Source organism: Cydia fagiglandana, chromosome 7 (genome assembly GCF_963556715.1).
Source record: "Cydia fagiglandana chromosome 7, ilCydFagi1.1, whole genome shotgun sequence".
NCBI classification, from domain to species: domain Eukaryota; kingdom Metazoa; phylum Arthropoda; class Insecta; order Lepidoptera; family Tortricidae; genus Cydia; species Cydia fagiglandana.
This window is the reverse complement of record NC_085938.1, coordinates 20,608,179-20,628,927: the sequence shown is the minus strand read 5'-3', so window position 1 is coordinate 20,628,927 and position 20,749 is coordinate 20,608,179. Positions and strand designations below refer to the sequence as shown.

The window sequence follows — 20,749 nt, the reverse complement described above, 5'->3', positions numbered from 1 at the left end:
TGTTGGTAAAGACTCTGAGGACAATTCAAACTTATCTTTGACATCAAAATTTTGTAATTTTGTTCTCATTTGCCTGCGTGTCTCACTCGCGCCATTATATGTACATACGAACAAGCTAGGGTCAGCAACGCGCATATACTGTAGTTTCAGGCGAGCTGTAAGCTTGTTTTCCATGGTATAGTGTTATAGTATAAAAATAGACATTTTTTTCTAAATTCAAACCACGACAAGATTCTAAATACCTATTGTTCTGAGGCCCATGGAAAATCAAATCAGAGGTTTTTAAATACTGCAAATATATATTTTTTTAATTTTCCAAAATTCCGATCCTGAAAACGGTAAATTGTGCATAAGAGCATACCTACTTAATCGACTTTCGGACATTTTATTTGCGGGTCCTCATTTACGTACGGCTTGTTTGCCAACGACGAAAAAAACGCAGCGAAGCGATCGAAAAGCTTCGTTAACTGTCCTGGATGGCATCAATCAACCTGCTGATGGTCCCCGAATATTGACAAGGCCGTTGATTTCTGATTAAAATAACAAATTGTTTCGAATTCATAATTGTGGGAATATAGCCAAAGGTTTTAGTTTATCTACACCTGTTTGTAGACCCAAAATTCTTATCGGTTACGTATATCACGGAAACGTCAGATTTCATCAAGCCTATTTTCGGAATTGCCTGTTATTTATCAGGCTATTCGGCTTGTTGGCAGTATAATGGATGATTTTGAAACGTATTTAAACTCCCGAATACATGTTACCTAGGTAGAACGTTCTAGCGAAAGTCAGTTTCAGCTTGGTCAAAAATGCACAAAAAAATAAATACGCAAATACATAAATTATGAATTATGCTTTCGCCAGTAGGTACGTCCGGATTGCGATGTACTATGACAGAGATCCAATTCACATCTAATAGATATTATCTTACTCTATGCAACGTAAAAGTGACATTGGTTGCCCGAATTGCGCTGCAAAAGAGAACTAGTTGATATCTAAACTATAACGTATATATCTAGAATGGATCTAGTGCGTGTCGTCTCTTGTGAATATCTTGAAGTTCGAATACGGCACAGTGTCAAAAGTGTCGATTTTATTTGAAGGATCGTTCATTTGACGCTGACATATCAAATCCATATCGTTGCTAGATCTCTTAACTGACGTATCTTAAAGTTCGAATAAGGCTGATAGTTTCGATACAGTCACATTCGACACAAAAGACGCCGTAAGTAGCCTCAAACGAGCGCCGGGTCGCGCGACTGAAGGCAGGTGTGGTGCAAGTTAAAGGCAGCTTGAGGCCGATTCGAACGTATACTTTGACATAAAAATGATATCTAAATGATATCATTTAGTTATCATTCGAGTATAACATTCGAAATTTTTTACATTGTGACATCTGGCCATTTTGGCAGTAGGGCATTATCTAGGTAGATCTTATGACAAAAAGACATTACAACATCATCTAGGTAGAGCTTTTAACAAAGACGTTACGACACATAAGACTTTCTGGCATTAGGACAATAAAGCATTCGGACTAATTGGCAGTAGGAAATGATGACTCTGGACATTCTGACACTTGGACAATTATATGCCCCTAAACTAAACAATTCGTGCGGGGATTTTACAACAAGGTCGGACAAGTACGGCGAATACTTGTCCGAACTTGTTGTTAAATTTGGACCACAGTTAAGGCTTTTTAAGCCTTTTTCCTTTAAGTGATCCGCCTTTTGTACTATAAGATTTTGTTTTGTGAAATAAAGGCTAAATAAATAAATAGTTAGGAGCTTTTTGACTATAATTGGGTGGCTTTACGTTATCAGTCGTAACATAGTTTAAACTATGTGCTTAATTCATGTGTTATTCATTATGTTATTTTTCATAATGGTGAGCAATAAGTCATATTTGTGTTGTATTGTTCTCTTCTTGTTATTAGATTGTCCGCTTGTACCTTGCGCCGGCGCCGTGCCGTGAGCGGAAACCTGATTTGTCCGCAGGTCAAATTCAATTGCGTCACAAGAGAAATTGACTAAAAATTCCGTCGTCGAATATCTACTACCGTTTTTGATATTTCCTTTTGAAAAGTCGATTGTAGATGTCAAATTAATATCAGCCGAGTGTCGATATCGGTATTCAAATGGTTCCTTTTATGACCAGGTTTTGGAGAAAGGAGAATGAGGATGAGTATGACTTTAATTTTGATGTTAATATCGATTCCACGGGTCACTTTAGTCTTACCGTTTATCTAAGAAAAAACCTTTTTAAATTTTAAATAAATAAAATAGTTAAGATCCTGTCACTCATAAACTTAAACATTAAAGAAAAAGTGACGAAGCTCTCCAGTAGCGAAGGTCGGATTCGAACCAGTGGCGTCTATAGCTATCCGGGCTAACGTCACCTATTTTGTAATTACCTACTTTTACTCATTATATTATTTAGTAATTACATTTATACAGCTAACAAGCTCATTATAACCACCACAGTAACCATTGTAATTAGATATACATTACCTAATTATACAAATTTGTTTTTTATTACTTTAAGAAGGTACAATTTTTCCATTTGATAAACAATTGTTCCATCCACATCCTTTTTTAAAAACTAGATTTTGAAATCACAAATAGACTTGCAAAAATGTTATAGTTAGTTGCGAGTACTAAGACTGTGGTATGAGGCAACGAAAAAAAACTAACTGTGACTTAACGATCCTTGAAATTAGTTTACAGACGCATTCGTTGTTGTTTGCGTGAAATTTTAAACAAAAGAATACAGATTTTTCTAAAGCTCATTTGTTTTTACGAGTGATATACAAAAACAGTAGTTTATGTGACTGCTAGGGACATAAAAAGGCATTAGAATACGATTGTGGGTTTATGAAAGGAACGAAAAAAGAATCAAACAAGTGGTTTAGTGCTCAATTATTACCATTACTCTTTTATATACACAAAGGTCTTTATGATGTGTTCAAGAAATGCATGTTACTCGTAGTACCGGCATTGCGCATCGTTGCTGTCCAGAACACGTATATTAAATAGATATTTGTAGGCATTTATAACAACAAATAAGTCAAAGAATTATATCGAAACAGTTCGTTCTGTGGCTCCGGATTCGGCCATGCATTAAACGAATCATCGCATAACTGACCAATATAAACAAAAGGCATATTTTCAACGAATGGCTTTCCGATAAAAAAAAGGTTAAACAATAAATATTCCACCAATAACAGCCCGTCACAGCGACAATGGTGGAATTATCCATAAATATTGTCACTTCAGCCCGCGGTCAAACGGCGACACCGAATCTAAAATAATACCCGCACAAATATTGGCCCAACCGTCTGATAAAAATGTTAGCTCAAACATTTTGAGAGTTCAAAAAAAGTAGAATGGCAATTTTTGTGAGCGAAATTGCACTGTCGACGGCGGTAATAGAATTGTGGATTGAATAGCGGGAGTGGGTAGCCGGGGGCCGACATCGTCTGGTTGTAATTCATCTTTGGCCGAGCCGGGACGCCGCTGGGAAGGAAAAGGTCAGAAAAATGAAAGGATTTCGGTCAATTCCTGTCTTTTTTGTGCTGTTGCGCCGGAGCCCCGCTGCCTGCGGCGATCCACTGCCTTTTTCGGACTTTGCGAGCTTAAGTAGCTTCTCGGCCAATTCATTTTGCTGATAATCTCGAAGAGTGTTTTTGTGGTGTATTTCACTTTTTCGATGGTTGGCGGACGTTTTAATATCGTTATAGAAAATTAGAATTTTTTTTTAAACTTCAGCAGCGTCGGATCGGAATGCTTTATTTTGCATTATTTATTTTTACTTTATTGTAAAAGGAATCCAAAAGGCGAACTTAATGCCGGAAAGCAATCTGAACCAGTTCATCCCAAACTGAGATTAACTGTTATAAGTGTGAGTATAAGATGAGAAATTTTATACCTAAGTAGGTAAGCATTATTTTATTTTCGTATTTTTTTTAATATCCTTATATAAGAGGTGCCAACGGTACTCTATTACTTTGTTTAAGCCGTGTTCTAATAATATTTAAAATATGATAAAACCGAGTAGGATTTTAAAACTACTTTTAGTGTATATTATTTTATTGAAATGTATTAATGTAATTTGTATTGTCTTGTGTGTAATATTATGTATACTATGTGGACCATTGCAGTCTGTAAATAAATGATTATGAATGAAAAATTATATATTATTTAAAAAAAAAACTGCATGCTCAAAATTACTGTCCATTTTATTTTATACCATACACCATACCGTCGGGTGACAAGCAAAAGTCTCTAACTAACACCATTGAAATTATTGGACAATAAACCGTGTTACAAGTGTAATAAAGTGCATTGTTACTTTATTTTTTTGATAGTACTTAGTGACTTTTGCTTGTCACCCGACGATACCATACCACCAGATATCACAAGTTCAGCTATAACTGCTTCGTGACCAATTATTAAGCATAGTAGTATTGGGCAAAGTTTACGGCATTGCCCGTCAACTGTCTGCCCGAAGTCTGCCCGCCACTGGTCGTAATCCCGTCTGCCAACTTTATTGAATCCTCTTATCGCGGCTCCGATTGATATCGTTAAGATATATTCAAATTCCTGCCATTGATAAATATTATTATAATTTATTATGGAACTATATATCTTACACAAATCGACCTGGCAGCCCCATAGTAAGCTCAGTAAGGCTTGTGTTAGATGTATCTACAAGAGGACGACGATAGATAAATGCGTAAATACATAGAAAACATCCATGACTCAGGAACAAATATACTTGTGATGAATACACAAGTAAATTTCCTTACCAGGACTTTAACCCAAAACCAGGGTCACTACCGACTAGACTAGGAGGCCGTTTAAAATCAGGTTGCGCGCATTATTTGGCAACTATTATTCTACTAGTATTCTACCTGTGTAGTTTGGCAAGAGCTGCTTGTCAGTGGAGCAAAGGCAGAGAAAACCAGACTACCTACCATTTTCTTACGCTAATATTATAATTAGCATTTAGAGCACTGATATCTTCACTTTATACAATAAAACATTATTGATCAAAACATTTTTGTCAAACATTCTCATTTAATTTCGAAACCTAGGTACAAACTAAATCCACAACTCGAAAGTCCTCACAACATTCGGCGTTCTATTAATCAATATAGATTGTCTATTAATCGAAGCAATTTTAAACTGGCTGGCTTTTACTTAAAAATATCCTGCGCTTCTGTTCGGAAGCTTTCCCCAATGGAACCTAAATCTGAAACGGCAGTAGAATTTAGTAACCGTCACTGTGGAATCCACTTAAAGCTGGTTTCAGTCAAAAGTTCGTTTGCTCTAGATCTGCGAGAGTATCGCTGGTCGGTTGCATTTTGACAGTTTTATTGCTATGTAATGGAGATAAATAGGTATAATAATAACAAGGGTTAGTTGACCACTGCACATTTAAAAAATAGCCATTTTTCTCTTTTATTACCGTCCGTCTGGGGTAACCCCACTCATCCACATCCGCACCCATGTGGGAACGTTTTAAATACACTAGCTAATCAAAAGTTTAAAAAATCTTCCTTTTCTTAACCCATTTTTAATTCATATTTTGTTATCAATTTTAAAGTTTAAATACATGAAATGATTCCCGTACCCAAAATACTAGGGTTTATTTATTACTGATGTGATCAAGTTTAAAAGCCCAAAATCGACGAGCTGGTAAAGATTGTAGGAACCCGTAAGGAGTGGGTAAAGGCATTGCAAGGTTTGCCCTACATATGTATGGTAGTCTGTAAGGTATTTGTAATATGGGCCTTGTTGCCTAAATTAAATATTTAAATAAATAAATAAATTGCACGGCCAATATTTATATAGGTAAGTGCAATTCTTTTTACATGATTTTGATTACCCGTAACAATGAATTGAGTTTATGTACGAAAATAATATCATTTGAAAGTATCAAACTATTATTCTGTGATGTAGAAACAGATCTAATACCAATAACGCTTAGTTTTCGCTTTGGGTTGCAATAAATCAAAGGGTTACAAAACTGAACGGGCCCCTTGGCGTATTTTAGGAAAAAACTTTAAACTGCAACCAGGAGAGAGCAAAATGCGAACATGGATAATATTGGTACATAGATTCGATGTGATTAAAATAAAAATGTTGCTGGCGGTAATAACGAGCATGACTGTTCAGATCCGTTTTATTAAACCGACAAGGTATTCTCCGAGGGATCGCTATTAGAGCTCTTTCAAAGGTTTCCAGAAGAAATCTACTTCGTTTTCCATGGTGATCATTTTGTGTTTAGTATCCTTTGACTGTCGCAATTTGATATCCAATCACGGCCACTCATAAAAAAATTGGTACTTAAAGGTACTATTTACCAAAAATCAAAGCATAGTACCCATTATTCTGTTTGTTAATTGCACAATTTTCCAACTCGATACATTTTTAAATAAGTTTAGTACAAAATAATTATATATAGAACGTTGTTATCTTAATTAAAATTAATAATAGCTACCAATTACGAGACATATTAAATATGCAAGTACCCTTCTTAATGCGTACGCCACAATGATATCGTTTCTAATTTGCTCTCGCCTTTTCCCGTATGGCATTACGAGTATTCGACTCAAAATATACATCGCCTTTACCAAGACAAAACGCTGTAAGAAAACCGAGAATAATTGCGCGTCGTGCGTCTCAGAGTAATTTGTTTCCCAAGAATAAGGAACTTAATCAAACACGCCCGAAAGACAAAGCGTTGTAACTCTTTTTTAGCAGGAAAACGAGTACAAAGACGTCATGTTACTCGCTCCACGTAATTCACATTATTTTCATCTGGTATTTAAACTTTCGTTCCGAGTGTCACGGGCAGGTTCGGAAGACATAATATGAAATATAGCGCTCCGTCGGGGAGGGTTTTTATTGCCGCTATGAGCAAAGCTTGTGAAAAAATTACTCTCGTCTCAAGTTTTTTTTTATTTGAGCCGAAAGCCCGCGAGACGGAATGAGGTGATGATAATTTTTTATACGGTTTCCTTCCCCTTGAATATTGCTCTCGAAACGTCTTTATTTGTAGTCCCGCGTAATTGTTGAAAGCCGAAATAATGGCGGATTACGACGCCCATTCTGTGTGTTGGATTTTAATAAAAGTTTTTACGTAAATAGGTGTTTGCTCGCCGGTTTAGGTAAGGTTCGAGGAAGCTAGGAGGCTGAACCGAAGTTAGGTGAAGTAAAGTCGGTGAATGGAGATCGTAATAACAATTTCCAATTAATTTAATGGCTGTATTAATTGTTCGCTACTATTATTTTAATTGAACGATTTAATTGCAATTACTGCGTTGACCTACTTGTTAATTGTGTGAGCTGTAATTAACATGAAATAAATATCAAATAAATACCTTTTAAAATAATTATTGATGATCGTACCGATTGCAAATGCAGCACAAAAGGATTATGCATAATAAAACTTGATGTACATGTTACGAGGAAGCGAACTTTTTCTCTTTTTATTTTCACATACCGAATCATTCCCCAACAGAAACCGCAAAAACACAAGTTCCGTTTATTCGCTGCAATCAACACTAGTTAAAAAACCCAACGCCATTAAATTATCAAAACAGAGAAAGAGTAAAAATATTCCAGGCAATAACTTGATTCACAAAAACCGTCTGTAGAACAAGGCAAATAAAAATAATTGTTCAATTCAACGCCACCGGAATTAAAATGGCGGTGGATTTTTCCCGGCAAAGGGGACTTATTCTTGTGAATTGTCTCGGCGATATTTAATTTTACCGCGGTCGCTGCTTACAATCGTTTTACTAGATTCTCATGCGACCTCCGTTTTAAATTGTCAGTTTTTTTAGGATTTTCGGTTACGTCAATTTGCCCTCTGGCGGTAAGAGTGTTATTTGTAAGATATTCTGTCACTAATGAACGTAATAAAGAATAAAGCTCTTACTTTTCGATGAAAAATAAGGAAGTATTTTCAAAATTGCTGAGCGACCGCTCTCAATCAGGCCAATTCGAAAGTACACTGATATCAGAATGATGACATCTGACTGATGTCATTCAGTTATCCTGCATTTGACTCGTACTTGTCTGTACCTACATGTATTCGTGCGGGCGAGTCGCACAACATTTAAATAATATGATTCGAATATTGTATTCAGCATGACAACTAAATGTTAATTATATACAAATAAATGTACGGTCGATTTGGCCTCATCTTAATTCAACAAGAGGCTTTAAACCCGTGACAAATTGTGGAGCGTCCATAGAATCTAATGTCGATAATTTTTCCAAATAGGTCGTCCTACAAATAAAAGCACTTCACGAAAACATTAAAATTTGTACTAACGCTTGCTGATGTATCTACTTGATAAAAAATATAACGGCCTAGACTTCTGGCTACTTTTAAGGAAAACTCACGCTAGAACTGCCCGGGTTCGGAGAGAAACACCAGATACTTCAGTTTTGTACAGAAATCGTCACATGATCACTGATAACTAAAAAACGAAGCATCGGAAGCCTGGGCCCGGACACGAATCGTTCTAGCACGAGTCTCTTACGTGGACTTTCATGAGTTTTTTCGTGTTTTGAAACAGTTTTTCCCCACTCATTAAGCCTTATGACTAAGGTGATACAGACTGGGAGGAGCACATATTATACAGGCTGTAGCCAGGGGCGTTTAATCAAGTCCTATCTGAGCTTATTACACGCCGGAGCGCTAGATGGTTGACATATTCTAGAAAGGCGTATAGGGACCTAGAAAATACTTGTATAATGCATATTTTAAGCTAATTCTCATTTCTTTTTTTATTATATACGTATAATAGAGTAAACAAATGAGGAGGCATAATGCAAAGTGTGATAACTATAATAACTTCGGGCCCTTTTGACACTTAAATGAAATGTAAGGGGTACACCGAGGGGATGTTGCCATTGCCCGAGTCATGAGATGAGACGCACGCAGAGGCAGCACCAGTCACGGTGTAATGACTACATATTGAGAATTGATAGAATCTAAAATGAACTAGGCTATTCGGGGAAAGCGATAGACTGAATTCTGGACTATGGGATATAAGTACATAAATTTGAACGCCTGCCTGATAAAGATCTCAAATTGGAAAATTAGACCATTACCTAAAAGATCTTTTTATAAGACCATTAATATTACGACGACCATGACCTCATACGTAACCATTATGAAAAATCTTAACAACCAACCATTTCAAACTGTATATTATGTTGTAGAAAATCACTGCCAAAATAGAATCCTATACCCGGGAAACAAATGTTAAATAGCTGTGCAATTTCACAACTCCCTGATAATAAAGGCTCATAACTGTAATATCATAAAATCCAAAGTTACAATTGGCTTAAAACAAACGAAGAAGATAGTTCGCAAACTATAAATCAGAATTTCCTCCAACAGTTGCGGGTGAACTGAATTGTGGGTTGCCTCCTGGAGTTAGAGTCGAGATTCCAGTGCACTGCTTAATTAGACTCTGTCTTCACTCAAGTGTAAATTTCGTTCAGTTTTAGTGCAAGTCATAAGTGGTAATTGGCGACGACAATTAAAATACTTGCTGAAGCCCTTATTCTACTTAAGTTAATTTCATCTAATTTAATTTGGTGCTGTTTTAATGGTCTTTTTATATTTTTGGTAGCTTTCGGGACTTTTTAGGTATGTTAGGCATAGTGAATCTAGACTAGGTCAAATAGGGAACGACAGATCGCAGTTGTTTGTTTCTGTAACCTTGTGTGTTATCGGGTTAATTTTGTCAGGTTTCTCGATGTGTCTTTACATCTTGAAGTTTTTAACCGCACTTAACGAAGTAAGAAAAAGTTTCAGTGAAGAAAGGAATAAAATAGCCTTAGGCAAAATGGAAGGCGCAAAGTCTTCAAAGAGACGTTCTTAACCAACCCAATGGGCCGACCTTACCCCTATAAAGAAAGCTAAACCAAGCACTATGGTGAAATCGCTCCCTCCACACAGAGAACTGCTGTGAAAACTTTCGTATTAAAAGAAGAAGACAATGTCACCAAAACAGAAGCACGTAACGTGACATTCGAAGGGGAATTATTTACATTATACCGGGTGTGGCCTGTAATACGAGCAAATAATTAAACTGTAGGCTGTACTGCTCATACTGACCAACATTTGTTCAGCGACTTTTAAAAATAACTTGTGGTTTGATTTTTAATACACTTTAAAGTTTATTCTAAGACGCAATGTATTGCGACTTTTGTTATGATTAAGGCGTGACATGCAACGTCAATCACAATGATATGGCGTGGCGATGGCGTCCATTGAAGATAATATTTATTTTTTATGAAAAATACGGAGTCTAAATACTTCATAATTTTTAAAAGTTGTTGAACAAAAGTGTGACCGTTTGAGGAGTACAATCTATGTTTTAATTATCTGCTCGTTTTACAGGCCACACCCGGTATTTACCTAACTATTGTTACCTATTTTATAGATTTATTTATATTACTAGAGTAGGTATTCAGCATTGACTGTTCCACGAACAGTCGTACTTCACTTCATATTAAACATTTTTTTACTGGTTGAAATATTTAAAAGGCTTTCCTTATTCTGCCGGCAGCGAACGTAAATCTATGTTTGCATAATTCATGAAGCTTCAAAGTACCTAAGATAGGTTTTAGAATATACCTTAGTTTATTTGAGACTTAACCAGAGAACAAATTGTAATATCAGTTGACAGTAAAAAGCCTTTACATTTTGCCAGACACTTTAAATGTTGTAATATTTTAGCAAGTTCAAATTATCATTTATATTCTTTACCTTTTGATGAGGAGAATGTATTTTGTGACGTCACACGTAATATACGTGATTTTAATGAGTTAGTTCATTTTAAACTAATATAAAGTGCAAAAACTAATTTGTTCTTAAGTATTTTTTTAAATATATGTCTATGACTTTGATTTCAATTACCACTGTAAATCAGTAAATTCGAAGTTCGTCAGTTACCTAATTTGTTTTTAAATAATTTACTGATTCTGTAAGAAAAGTTATAATTATAACAATTACTACGGATTTTCTTTCTGTGTAATCTTTTTTTTAATCCAACATATTTACATCTGACCAGAAGATAAGCACCAAATAGGGAATTATGGAAATCCAAGAGACTTATTCAAATAATTCGTTTTTTACCGTTATAAAAACGTTAATCATGAAAAACATACTTTTAATGTAAGTCATAGCAAATATTTAACAATTATACAGCATAATTATACCATGATTATATACATTCGTTTGGTTTCATAAGTAATAGTTAGGTACTTACTATTTTTAAAACGTTTTGTATCAAAATACAAGTCAAGATTTTTCACGCTGAGAAAAAAACAAAGTTAGGGTACATTTTTTAGTGTAAACTATACAAGAAGCGTACTTGCGCGGGATTCGCGTCACGTCGCCTCTGCGAAACAGTTCTTGAATGGAGGCCATACAATACACGTCGAAATCACGCGGCGCGGGAAAAACCTTCGCAAATCACGCCACGCGTGATTGGAAGCCTCGAGCGGTAGCGATTTTTAGGCGTTTTCTAATTGTATTAACATTTCCGTAACCAGAAACGTCTATTTTGATACTGACTATATTTGCAAGCGCAGATTTTATTCAAAACTTTAAATTTAAAGTTGGCTCAATAGAAAAAAGTCACATAAGCATGTCAGTCACACCCTGCATATATACCATAGAAGTCTAATTTTTAGTACAAATTAGCTAGTGATATTGCTGAGGGATCTGACAAGTTTTGTAACTTTTTAAATAGAGTTATATTTTCAGAGTAAACAATTTAGATATTCAAAATTCATTATAATTTAAGGAATTCAAAATTAAACAAATTGAATTGAAGTAATTTTTTTACAGACTTTTGACTCTTCCGCCCGATTTTCCCGTGACAGCAGATCGCCCAACGCTCGTAACTTACATCTTGTGCACTGCACAATACAATTGGTGCCTTTCTGGCTCTCCCGAGGGCCCGACTCGATTGAAACGAAGGACCGACCCTCGCGAGGGGTAGTTTATTTCATTGTAAAGGCGTGAACGTCCCGCCATTGTTACTGTTAATTTCACTTTATTTGTAACTGGTAAAATTCGGGGATTGGTTTGCTAACCGACATGGATATTAGATTAACACAATCTTTGTGTTGGGTTTTGGAGTTTACGGAATTTATGTCCCTTTGATTGACCCCCATAACACCTACCCTCATTAAATTATGGTAGGTGTTAAGGGGGTTAATCAATACCCAGTCAAATGTTGCCCGGGTGTTGTGGAGACACCTGCATATTATATATTTATCTACCAACGCACCGCCTTAGAATCTTGTACAAAACGAATAATTGACTATTTTTGTGTAACAATAATGGATTTTGGTTTGTTTGTTACCGACTACGGCACAGCCACAAGGTAGAAATTCAAATTTAACAGTCTATGATATGATATATAAATAAGCCGTTATTAATAAATGAGCTATTCCAGGTAATTCAATTTTTTCTTGATATTCAAAAATGATGATGTTTTATCTAAAATACATATCTAATAAAAAAATATAATAATTATTTTTGGATTCCTACTGATTTATGCATTGATAGATAATGTAACTCATAGCTACCTGTCAATTTATTATGAGTGTGAGCATCGGTCCTATTAAAATAAATTCATAATTAAGTACGCGTTAGATACGACAAGACATTATATTTAACTGAAGAGAAGTTTATCATTGTTTCCATTCCGAAATGTCCAATAAAATACACGCAATGATAATTTTATTGAGTGTACTTATTGAATAAACGTTCCTTATTATTTCATTTTATCAATCCCTTGTTTTTGCTAGAAAAATTCTAGGCCTTCTTATTATATTGTCTCATCCCAGACTCAGCTGTCAAGTGGAGCGACGGGACAAAACTAATATTAAGAACTGTTATTTTGTACCTTTAACTACTTTAGTTAACCAGAATAAGCCTGACCCTCTATTAGGTATAAATATTATAAATCTTCGTGCCAAGTTACATATATAGACAGGTTACATGTTAGACAAGATATTTTTTTGATTGAATAGTCCTTAGCCCCGCTTATAGAAGTGACAGCCGTGAGCTCATATTATTACTTGAAATAGGAAAGTAAATAACATTTTAATAAAGGTGCGAATAGGTACTTTAGAAATTATACTAAGGCGTTTCTAATGTAACTTCGAATTTTCGAATTCAGATTTTTTGACAAATTTCGCTCGAAAGAAATAAAACACTAACATAAAAAATACACTAACACTAACAAAAACAAAAACATTATGTCCGAGATTTCGAACACGCACAGCCATGTCGCTCACGCTCTCTCAGTGCGACAAGAACACGAACCTACGGGGGCTTAAGTAAAAGATTTTTACATCTCGAATGTCGCTGCAGTGCTAATTTATTCCCTCGGCGGTTTCATAATCGGGCAACGCCTAATTAACCCTCATAATTGGACTGACAGTTCGTTCATTTGCGCTACGCTTTACATTTCTTATTTTGTCTTCAAGCTGTCCTCGGGAATGAAAAGCCGGTAAAATATTTGACGCTTGTTATATTTTATTGTATGTCACCGTGAAAACCCGTTTTTAGTTTAGTTATAACAAGTTTTTTTACAACGGCGTTCGAGTGGACTAGTTTTTACGGAAGTAGTGCTCTACTTCCGTAATTAATTCCGTAAGTAATTGCTGCGTAATGAATTCCGTAATGTGCTCATGATAATTATATTTCTAGGTCCGGTGAATAAATTGAACGCATAACATTATTTTATGTTAATATTACATAGTACATCAAATTAAATTGTTGCTAAGCATATACCGGGTGTGGCCTGTAATATGAGCAAAAAATTAAATTGTAGGCTGTACTCCTCATACTGACCAACATTTGTTCAACGACTTTTCAAAATAACTTGCGGTTTGATTTTTAATTCACTTTAAAGTTTATTCTAAGACGCAATTTATTGCGAATTTTGTTATGTATAAGGCGTGACAAGCAACGTCAATCACAATGATATGGCGTGGCAATGGCGTCCATTGAAGATAATATTTATTTTGTATGAAAAGTACGGAGATTAAATATTTCATAATTTATAAAAGTTGTTGAACAAAAGTGTCACCGTTTGAGGAGTACAATCTATGTTTTAATTATTTGCTCGTGTTATAGGCCACACCCGGTATATGCGACGTCTACAGACGTTGCTCAACCAAACGTCTTAAGCACATTATTCAGAACTAACTATAATAACAATTGTCATTGGAACAAACAACTGACACATGCACAGCCTCAACTTCCCTGCAAAACTCGATCCAATTCCCAAGCCATAAAGTTCTATTTCGATTAACGGAGCTCGCTCCATGCATGTCAAGCACACGGCAGGGTCGGTACAATAGGCGTCTTATTTGTTGACGGTCGGGATTAATAGTGAATGAAACTTACTGAATTAGTTTGAAACTGAAATTATAAACGTGTTGTGTAAGCGAGACAAAGCGTATTGTGATGTCTGGAACTGAAGTGATCATTTTCTATTGTTTGAGAGAGTTTATTTAGCTTTAGAGTGACTGAACGCACGTGAATATGAATGCTTGAGATAGTTTATCACTAGTAAGCGGGTAACCGATAAATGTGGATGTATACTAATCATATATTAGGTGCGGGAATGATTTCGTGTATTTATAACTTTGCTTATTGTAAAATAAACAAAGCATAGACTAGGAATCCTCTAGACCGAGTTTAGAGCAATTATTACATGCAACCGATGATGCCAAAAATGCGGGGGTGCGCGGGACGAGGTGAGCGAAGTCCCGTGCCGTGATTGGTCCGTTCAAAGACACGGACGTCACACAAAGACACTTTCGACCCGAATATGGAGTAAAATTACCGTATGCGTGGCAGAGGGGGTAGCGTGACTATGCTGAGTCTGGACGATGTTTTGTCTGTGAAACAACGTTATTAACAAACCATAAATTAAAAATAAGTAGTAAGTTCAAAACATGCTCTTCTTCTTTGTCGTTATACTAGAATTTAAACTGTTGTGAGACATACAAACATTGCTAACACTAACAACACTCACACTAACAATGTTAGTGCTTGAGAAAGACCTATTAGGCTCTCCGAAACATGTCGCGCGAGTGGCTAAAAATAACTGAGTGTAAACCGTATAATTATTCAATTGTCGTTATAGGTACTCTTTGCAGCGTGTCGTGGTCAACTGCGGGAGCAAGTGCTTAGAAATTTAAAAATAGTTTCTGTTTTTACAGTTTTTTTTTTTTTTTATTATGCATGGGTTTACTCATGGCCTACTTTACGAGCCGAGGCGTAGACGTGGCCTACGATGGAGCGAGCTCGCCCAGAAGGTGCCTGTTCACTCTTGATTTGAAGGTTGCCGGGTTATAAGAGCACGGAAATATATAGTTTTTAACTATGTTCATAAAACAATAATATGAATCATGCGTTAACACATTCACTGCCAACGTTTTTGTAGGGGAGACCGAGGTGAGTTTTGACAGAGGAGAGTTGTGACACTGTCGATTTTATGGAATCTAATGACTGTTAGCGAGCTCGCAACAGTGTGCGTTTGTTAGCTCGTAACTTGAACTAACAAACGCGCTCTATTGCGTCCTTTTTAGTTAATAGATTCCAAAAAATCAACGATGTCACAACTCTCCTCTGTCACAACTCACCTCGGTTTTCCCTACGCTCATAGCCAATCCCAGCGTTATTGCGGTTTGTACAGGAATACTACTAACAGAGAAACCGTCGAGCGGGTTCCCGGCACTCAATGTGTTAACAGTTCTTGACAACTATTTTCACATATTTCCTACATATTGTATCGAAACGTATACTAGAAATATGAGAATTTTACAGAAAACAAAGAAAACTTTCATTTTGTAAAAAGAAAATGTTGACAGGAAAACACTTTTCGAAATGTTTCCATACTGAAATTTAGCAATTATGGAAACTTTAAGTATACCTTACATTAGTAGCTCTTCTATGCTAAGAATAAGAATCTATGCTAATCTATGCATATCGATATATGTTTATAATAGAAAAAAAACTTAATTATAAGATTCAAATTAAAAACCGGCCAAGTGCGAGTCGGACTCGCACACGAAAGATTCCGTACCATTACGCAAGAACCGGCAAAAAATCACGTTTGTTGTATGGAAGCCCCACTTAAATATTTATATTCTGTTTTTAGTATTAAAAACATCATCTGTAAGGCAGCCAGATGGACAGACACACAGACAGACGGACAGCCGTGTCTTAGTAATAGGGTCCCGTTTTTACCCTTTGGGTACGGAACGGTTTCAAGTTTAACGAATAATTCTTTATTAATTTACTCAATTAACAATGTATTACGTACTCAAGTAATTTTGGTTTCGTAATTACTTTACCACAAATTTAATGTTTCAACCAATTTCAATCGGATTGTTAAATTTAATAATGTGTGATATATTCCGTTTATTAATTAAAATTAATACATTTTTAAATAAGGGAAATATAATGTTTCTGATATAGGTACTTTTAAAAAAGATAATTATTTTTATAGTAAGCACGTCAGGGTTTTGGGTGTGGGTATGATTTCGTATGTTTATAAGATCATTTATTAATATCGTCGGCAACCAGAGGCCCGCGGGCCGCATGCGGTCCGCGAACCTCTCACTTGCGGCCCGCGAGCCTCCCTGGCTATTTTGTATGTAATATTGACAAATGGCAATGTCTGATAAAGTCATAAATATTAACAAAGTGCGGCCCGTGTCCACATCGTTAACTGCCCTTGGCTGCTAAAAGGTTGCCGACCGCTGGTTTATTGTAAAATGGGGCATTATTTATGAAAAGGGACCTTATTGTCGATGGCGCTTACGCCGCACAGCGTCGCGCGGCATTGCAATTATATCGGAGCATCGCTAATAGTGGCGTAAGCGCCATCGACAATAAGGTCCCTTTTCATAGATAACGTCACAAATAGTGCTTTTCATACCTTGGTTAACAATCTACTATTAGTGCGTTCATACGCTAATTAATGCTGACTGTAGAACAATGGAGTTGGCCGCTCGAAGTATTTAGCAGATGGCGCCAGCATAGCTTGTCCTGTCAATTCCTAGAATTGTCTAAAACTTTTGTTGCCCTTTAAACCAAATCTCATAGAAAAAAGGGCAAGCTATGATAGCGCCATCCATGCAAACCTTTGACAGTTGCTAACCACATTAGAATGTGACAGATACTTTAGAACGCGAACTGCAGAGATATACCGGGTGTGGCCTGTAATATGAGCAAAAAATTTAACTGTAGGCTGTATTCCTCATACTGATCAACATTTGTTCAGCGACTTTTAAAAACAACTTGTAGTTTGATTTTTAATACACTTTAAAAGTTATTCAAAGACGCAATGTATTACGAATTTTGTTATGTTTAAGGCTTGACAAGCAACGTCAATCACAATGATATGGCGTGGCGATGGCGTCCATTGAAGATAATATTTATTTTGTATGAAAATAGGGAGTCTAAATACTTCATATTTTTTTTAAAAAGTTGTTGAACAAAAGTGTCACCGTTTGAGGAGTACAATCTATGTTTTAATTATTTGCTCGTGTTACAGGCCACACCCGGTATATCTCTATTTGAAAAAGTATTCGAGAGTGGGCCCGATTCGGATTTTGAAATAGACATATATTAGACATCTTTTAGACATCACCAAGATACGATAACGATATGTTTAAGTTCTAACCTGTCAAATTTGACATTTGCGCGATTCTGGAGATACTCTTGAACGATTTCCACAGGATATGACTTAGAGATCCAATTCACATCTAATAGATATCTTACTCTATCTAACGTAAAGCCGACCACTGACTAACAGTCCGCCGGACGGTATCGGCCGGTCAGTTGTTCGGAACTGTCAAATTTTTGTTCTAACTGACAGGCCGATATCGTCCGACGGCCTGTTAGTCAGTGGTCGGCTTAAAAGTGACATTGGCTGCCCGAATTGCGCTGCAAAAGAGAACTAGTTGATATCTAAACTATAACGTATATCTAGAATGGATCTAGTACGTGTCGTCTCTTGTGAATATCTTGAAGTTCGAATACGGCAGTTTATGTGTTTTCCCAAGGTAATAAAAAAGGTTGCCTTTGCGAGACCCCCCTAAGTGCGAGATCGTGGGCGAAAGCCCCATTCGCCCACGCCTAGCTTGGATAGGATTTACAAGACTACCAAATCCTAAAAATAAACAAATTAAATTCTGCATTTCCTTTAAAAACGTCGACATTTTCATTGAATATTCATTAAAAGACGCCTACACGGACTTTTCTAATTTTTGCGTAAACATGGACGATGGACAGTGAACAGTGTGGGCCTACATAATACACTTGGGCCCAGGGGACGTTATATTGAAATTGCAGCGCCCGATCAATTGCATCGGTGGGACGTCCATCAGAATATTCCGAATGCCATTTATTTTGCGTCAGTAATTACTGATACAGGGTGATTCCTGGAATATGGGCCATATAAAGGAGGTAAAATTATTCGGGTTCAGTAATAAAATTGTGACTACAAGCAAAGAATTCATTTTAGTGTGGCGATATTAAGTTAATTTGAAAAAAAAATCAAATATGGTGGCCGCATTAAAAATAAATTAATGACGTGAAAATAGATGAACATTTTTTCATAATAGGTAATTGTATTTGGCACATAATATGCAATTATCATTTAGGTATATAAGAATATTTTAGTCGTAATAAAAATAATCATCATCATCCTCATCATCATACAAATTCATACATCACATCAATAAAAATTATGGGTCATTTTTATTTACAAGATATTTAATTCAAGAAATTATTAGTTATTTTAATAAACATGTATAAGAGAAAATTATTAATCCATGAATTCGTAGCCTACCTAATCTTCCCGCCGCCGGCGTAGCAGGCGCCGGGCGTAGTACGAGTTACTACGCCGTAGCACTTGTAGACTCGCTACGCCATTAATGCGGTTTATCACCGGCAAGGCGAGAGGGTATTGATAAACCATACAGTCAGCGATAAATTAAATGACTGTTTTATCGCTATGTATAAATTTTGCCGCTCAAAGATAGATTATTCCATAAGACACACTCAAAAGACTGAATTCAATTATTATTTATTGATTTTTAAACTTTATTGCACATACAAAAAGTACAACAGGCGGCCTTAATGCCGTTATAGGCATTCTCTACCAGTCAACCATAGGGCGAAACAGAAAAGCGTCCATGTATGTGTCCATTATCAAATAATTTGAAAATTTAATTAGGTATAGGTACTTTTTATAGTCAAATAATTAGATAAATTAAATGACTCTTTTATCGCAGATGGTATACATTTTCCCACTTTGAGATTTTTTTCCATTAAAGTGACATTTGATAAGACAAAATTTGAATGTCAAATAATTTTAAAATTATATTTTACTTTCAACACAATAATATTAAAATACTATTAATTGTTAATAATATTTTAATTAATAAAAAATACATAACAGTATAGGTACATTAATTTGTAATGAGCTCCTTACGAAAAAGTAGTCGACAAATAAATCCAGTAGGTAATTTTGACAGAATTTCTTCAAAAGTTTTGCTATGGTTTTAGCGGCTTTGGTTAAAATATAGCTGAAGCATAAACCTATTCTACATATATTATAATTCAAGTGCTCACTGACTAATAATTAGTATAATTATCGATTAATATTGTAAATCATACCCAAATTTGTCTTTGTGTTTGATTTTAGTGTCGTACTTCTTAATACTGTTTTAATTCATAAGCAAAATGTTCAAAAAATAACACATAAGCAGCTATGCCTTATTTTTTATTAGTCTAACCTCTCCAATTTAATTCATAAATCTAATTTTAATTAATTAAGTATTCAATTATAATAATGTATTATGTATTGTGTCCAAATTATAAATAAATATTTGAACAATTATAATAATATATTAACAAAATTACTTGAGATATGTAATATCTAAACAAACTGCGTACAAAAACAATATTTTTTAAGTAATTAGATATGCAACCGTAATCCAGCTAATTAATTATCATCCCTTACCAAATTACTTGAAAAAACTCACCACAAAATTAATCACAAAATCCTCACAGCACTTACATAACGTCTAACACCCGCGTAAAGTTTCAAACTTTTCTTATCGCGCGCGACAAAATGCGTACCGTTATAACCACGCTCGCGGGCAAACTGAGCGCTCCGAGCGCCTCGCAGCGCTGCCAGCCGACCGATCTAGTTCGCTTCATGTTAAGATCGAAATTTGATCGCGCTTAGAATGAACGCTGGGCACAGCGCATGCGTGGGTTCGTTGACTTGGATGCTGCAACGGTGCATTAGCATTCTTGGGAGCGCTAACTTTGAACCATATTTTGGGTATCGGCGGTTAATGGTTAAATATGGCTACATTGTGTACACGTTTTAAAATTTTGATTAAGAAAATACTGCAGGCGAATATGTACAAGTTTATCCCCACGCGATGAATTCTTAGGGATATTTATTTCACTCGGAATTGTCCGCATTACCAAAAAGAATAGATAGTATAGAGGGGTCCTGTCATAGTGAATGTTGTAGTCACTGTAAATTTACTGCCATCTATCGACACACGACTATAACTCAAAATAAACACGTATAAAATTATAAAAAAATGAATATATATATGGATAAATTATTTTATTATTTTTATATCATTTTGACCCA

At 35.7% G+C, this 20,749-nt stretch overlaps 1 protein-coding gene across 1 annotated transcript in view; it reads right to left on the bottom strand.

Moving 5' to 3' along the window:
- LOC134666127 (lachesin-like) overlaps positions 1-20,471 on the bottom strand; it is a 111,571-nt gene extending 91,100 nt beyond the window's left edge. Inside the window, exon 1 of the mRNA XM_063523281.1 lies at positions 20,121-20,471. The gene's annotated coding sequence lies outside the window, so the exon portion shown is untranslated. The remainder of the gene's footprint in view (positions 1-20,120) is intronic.
- Between the last annotated feature and the right edge of the window lie 278 nt (positions 20,472-20,749).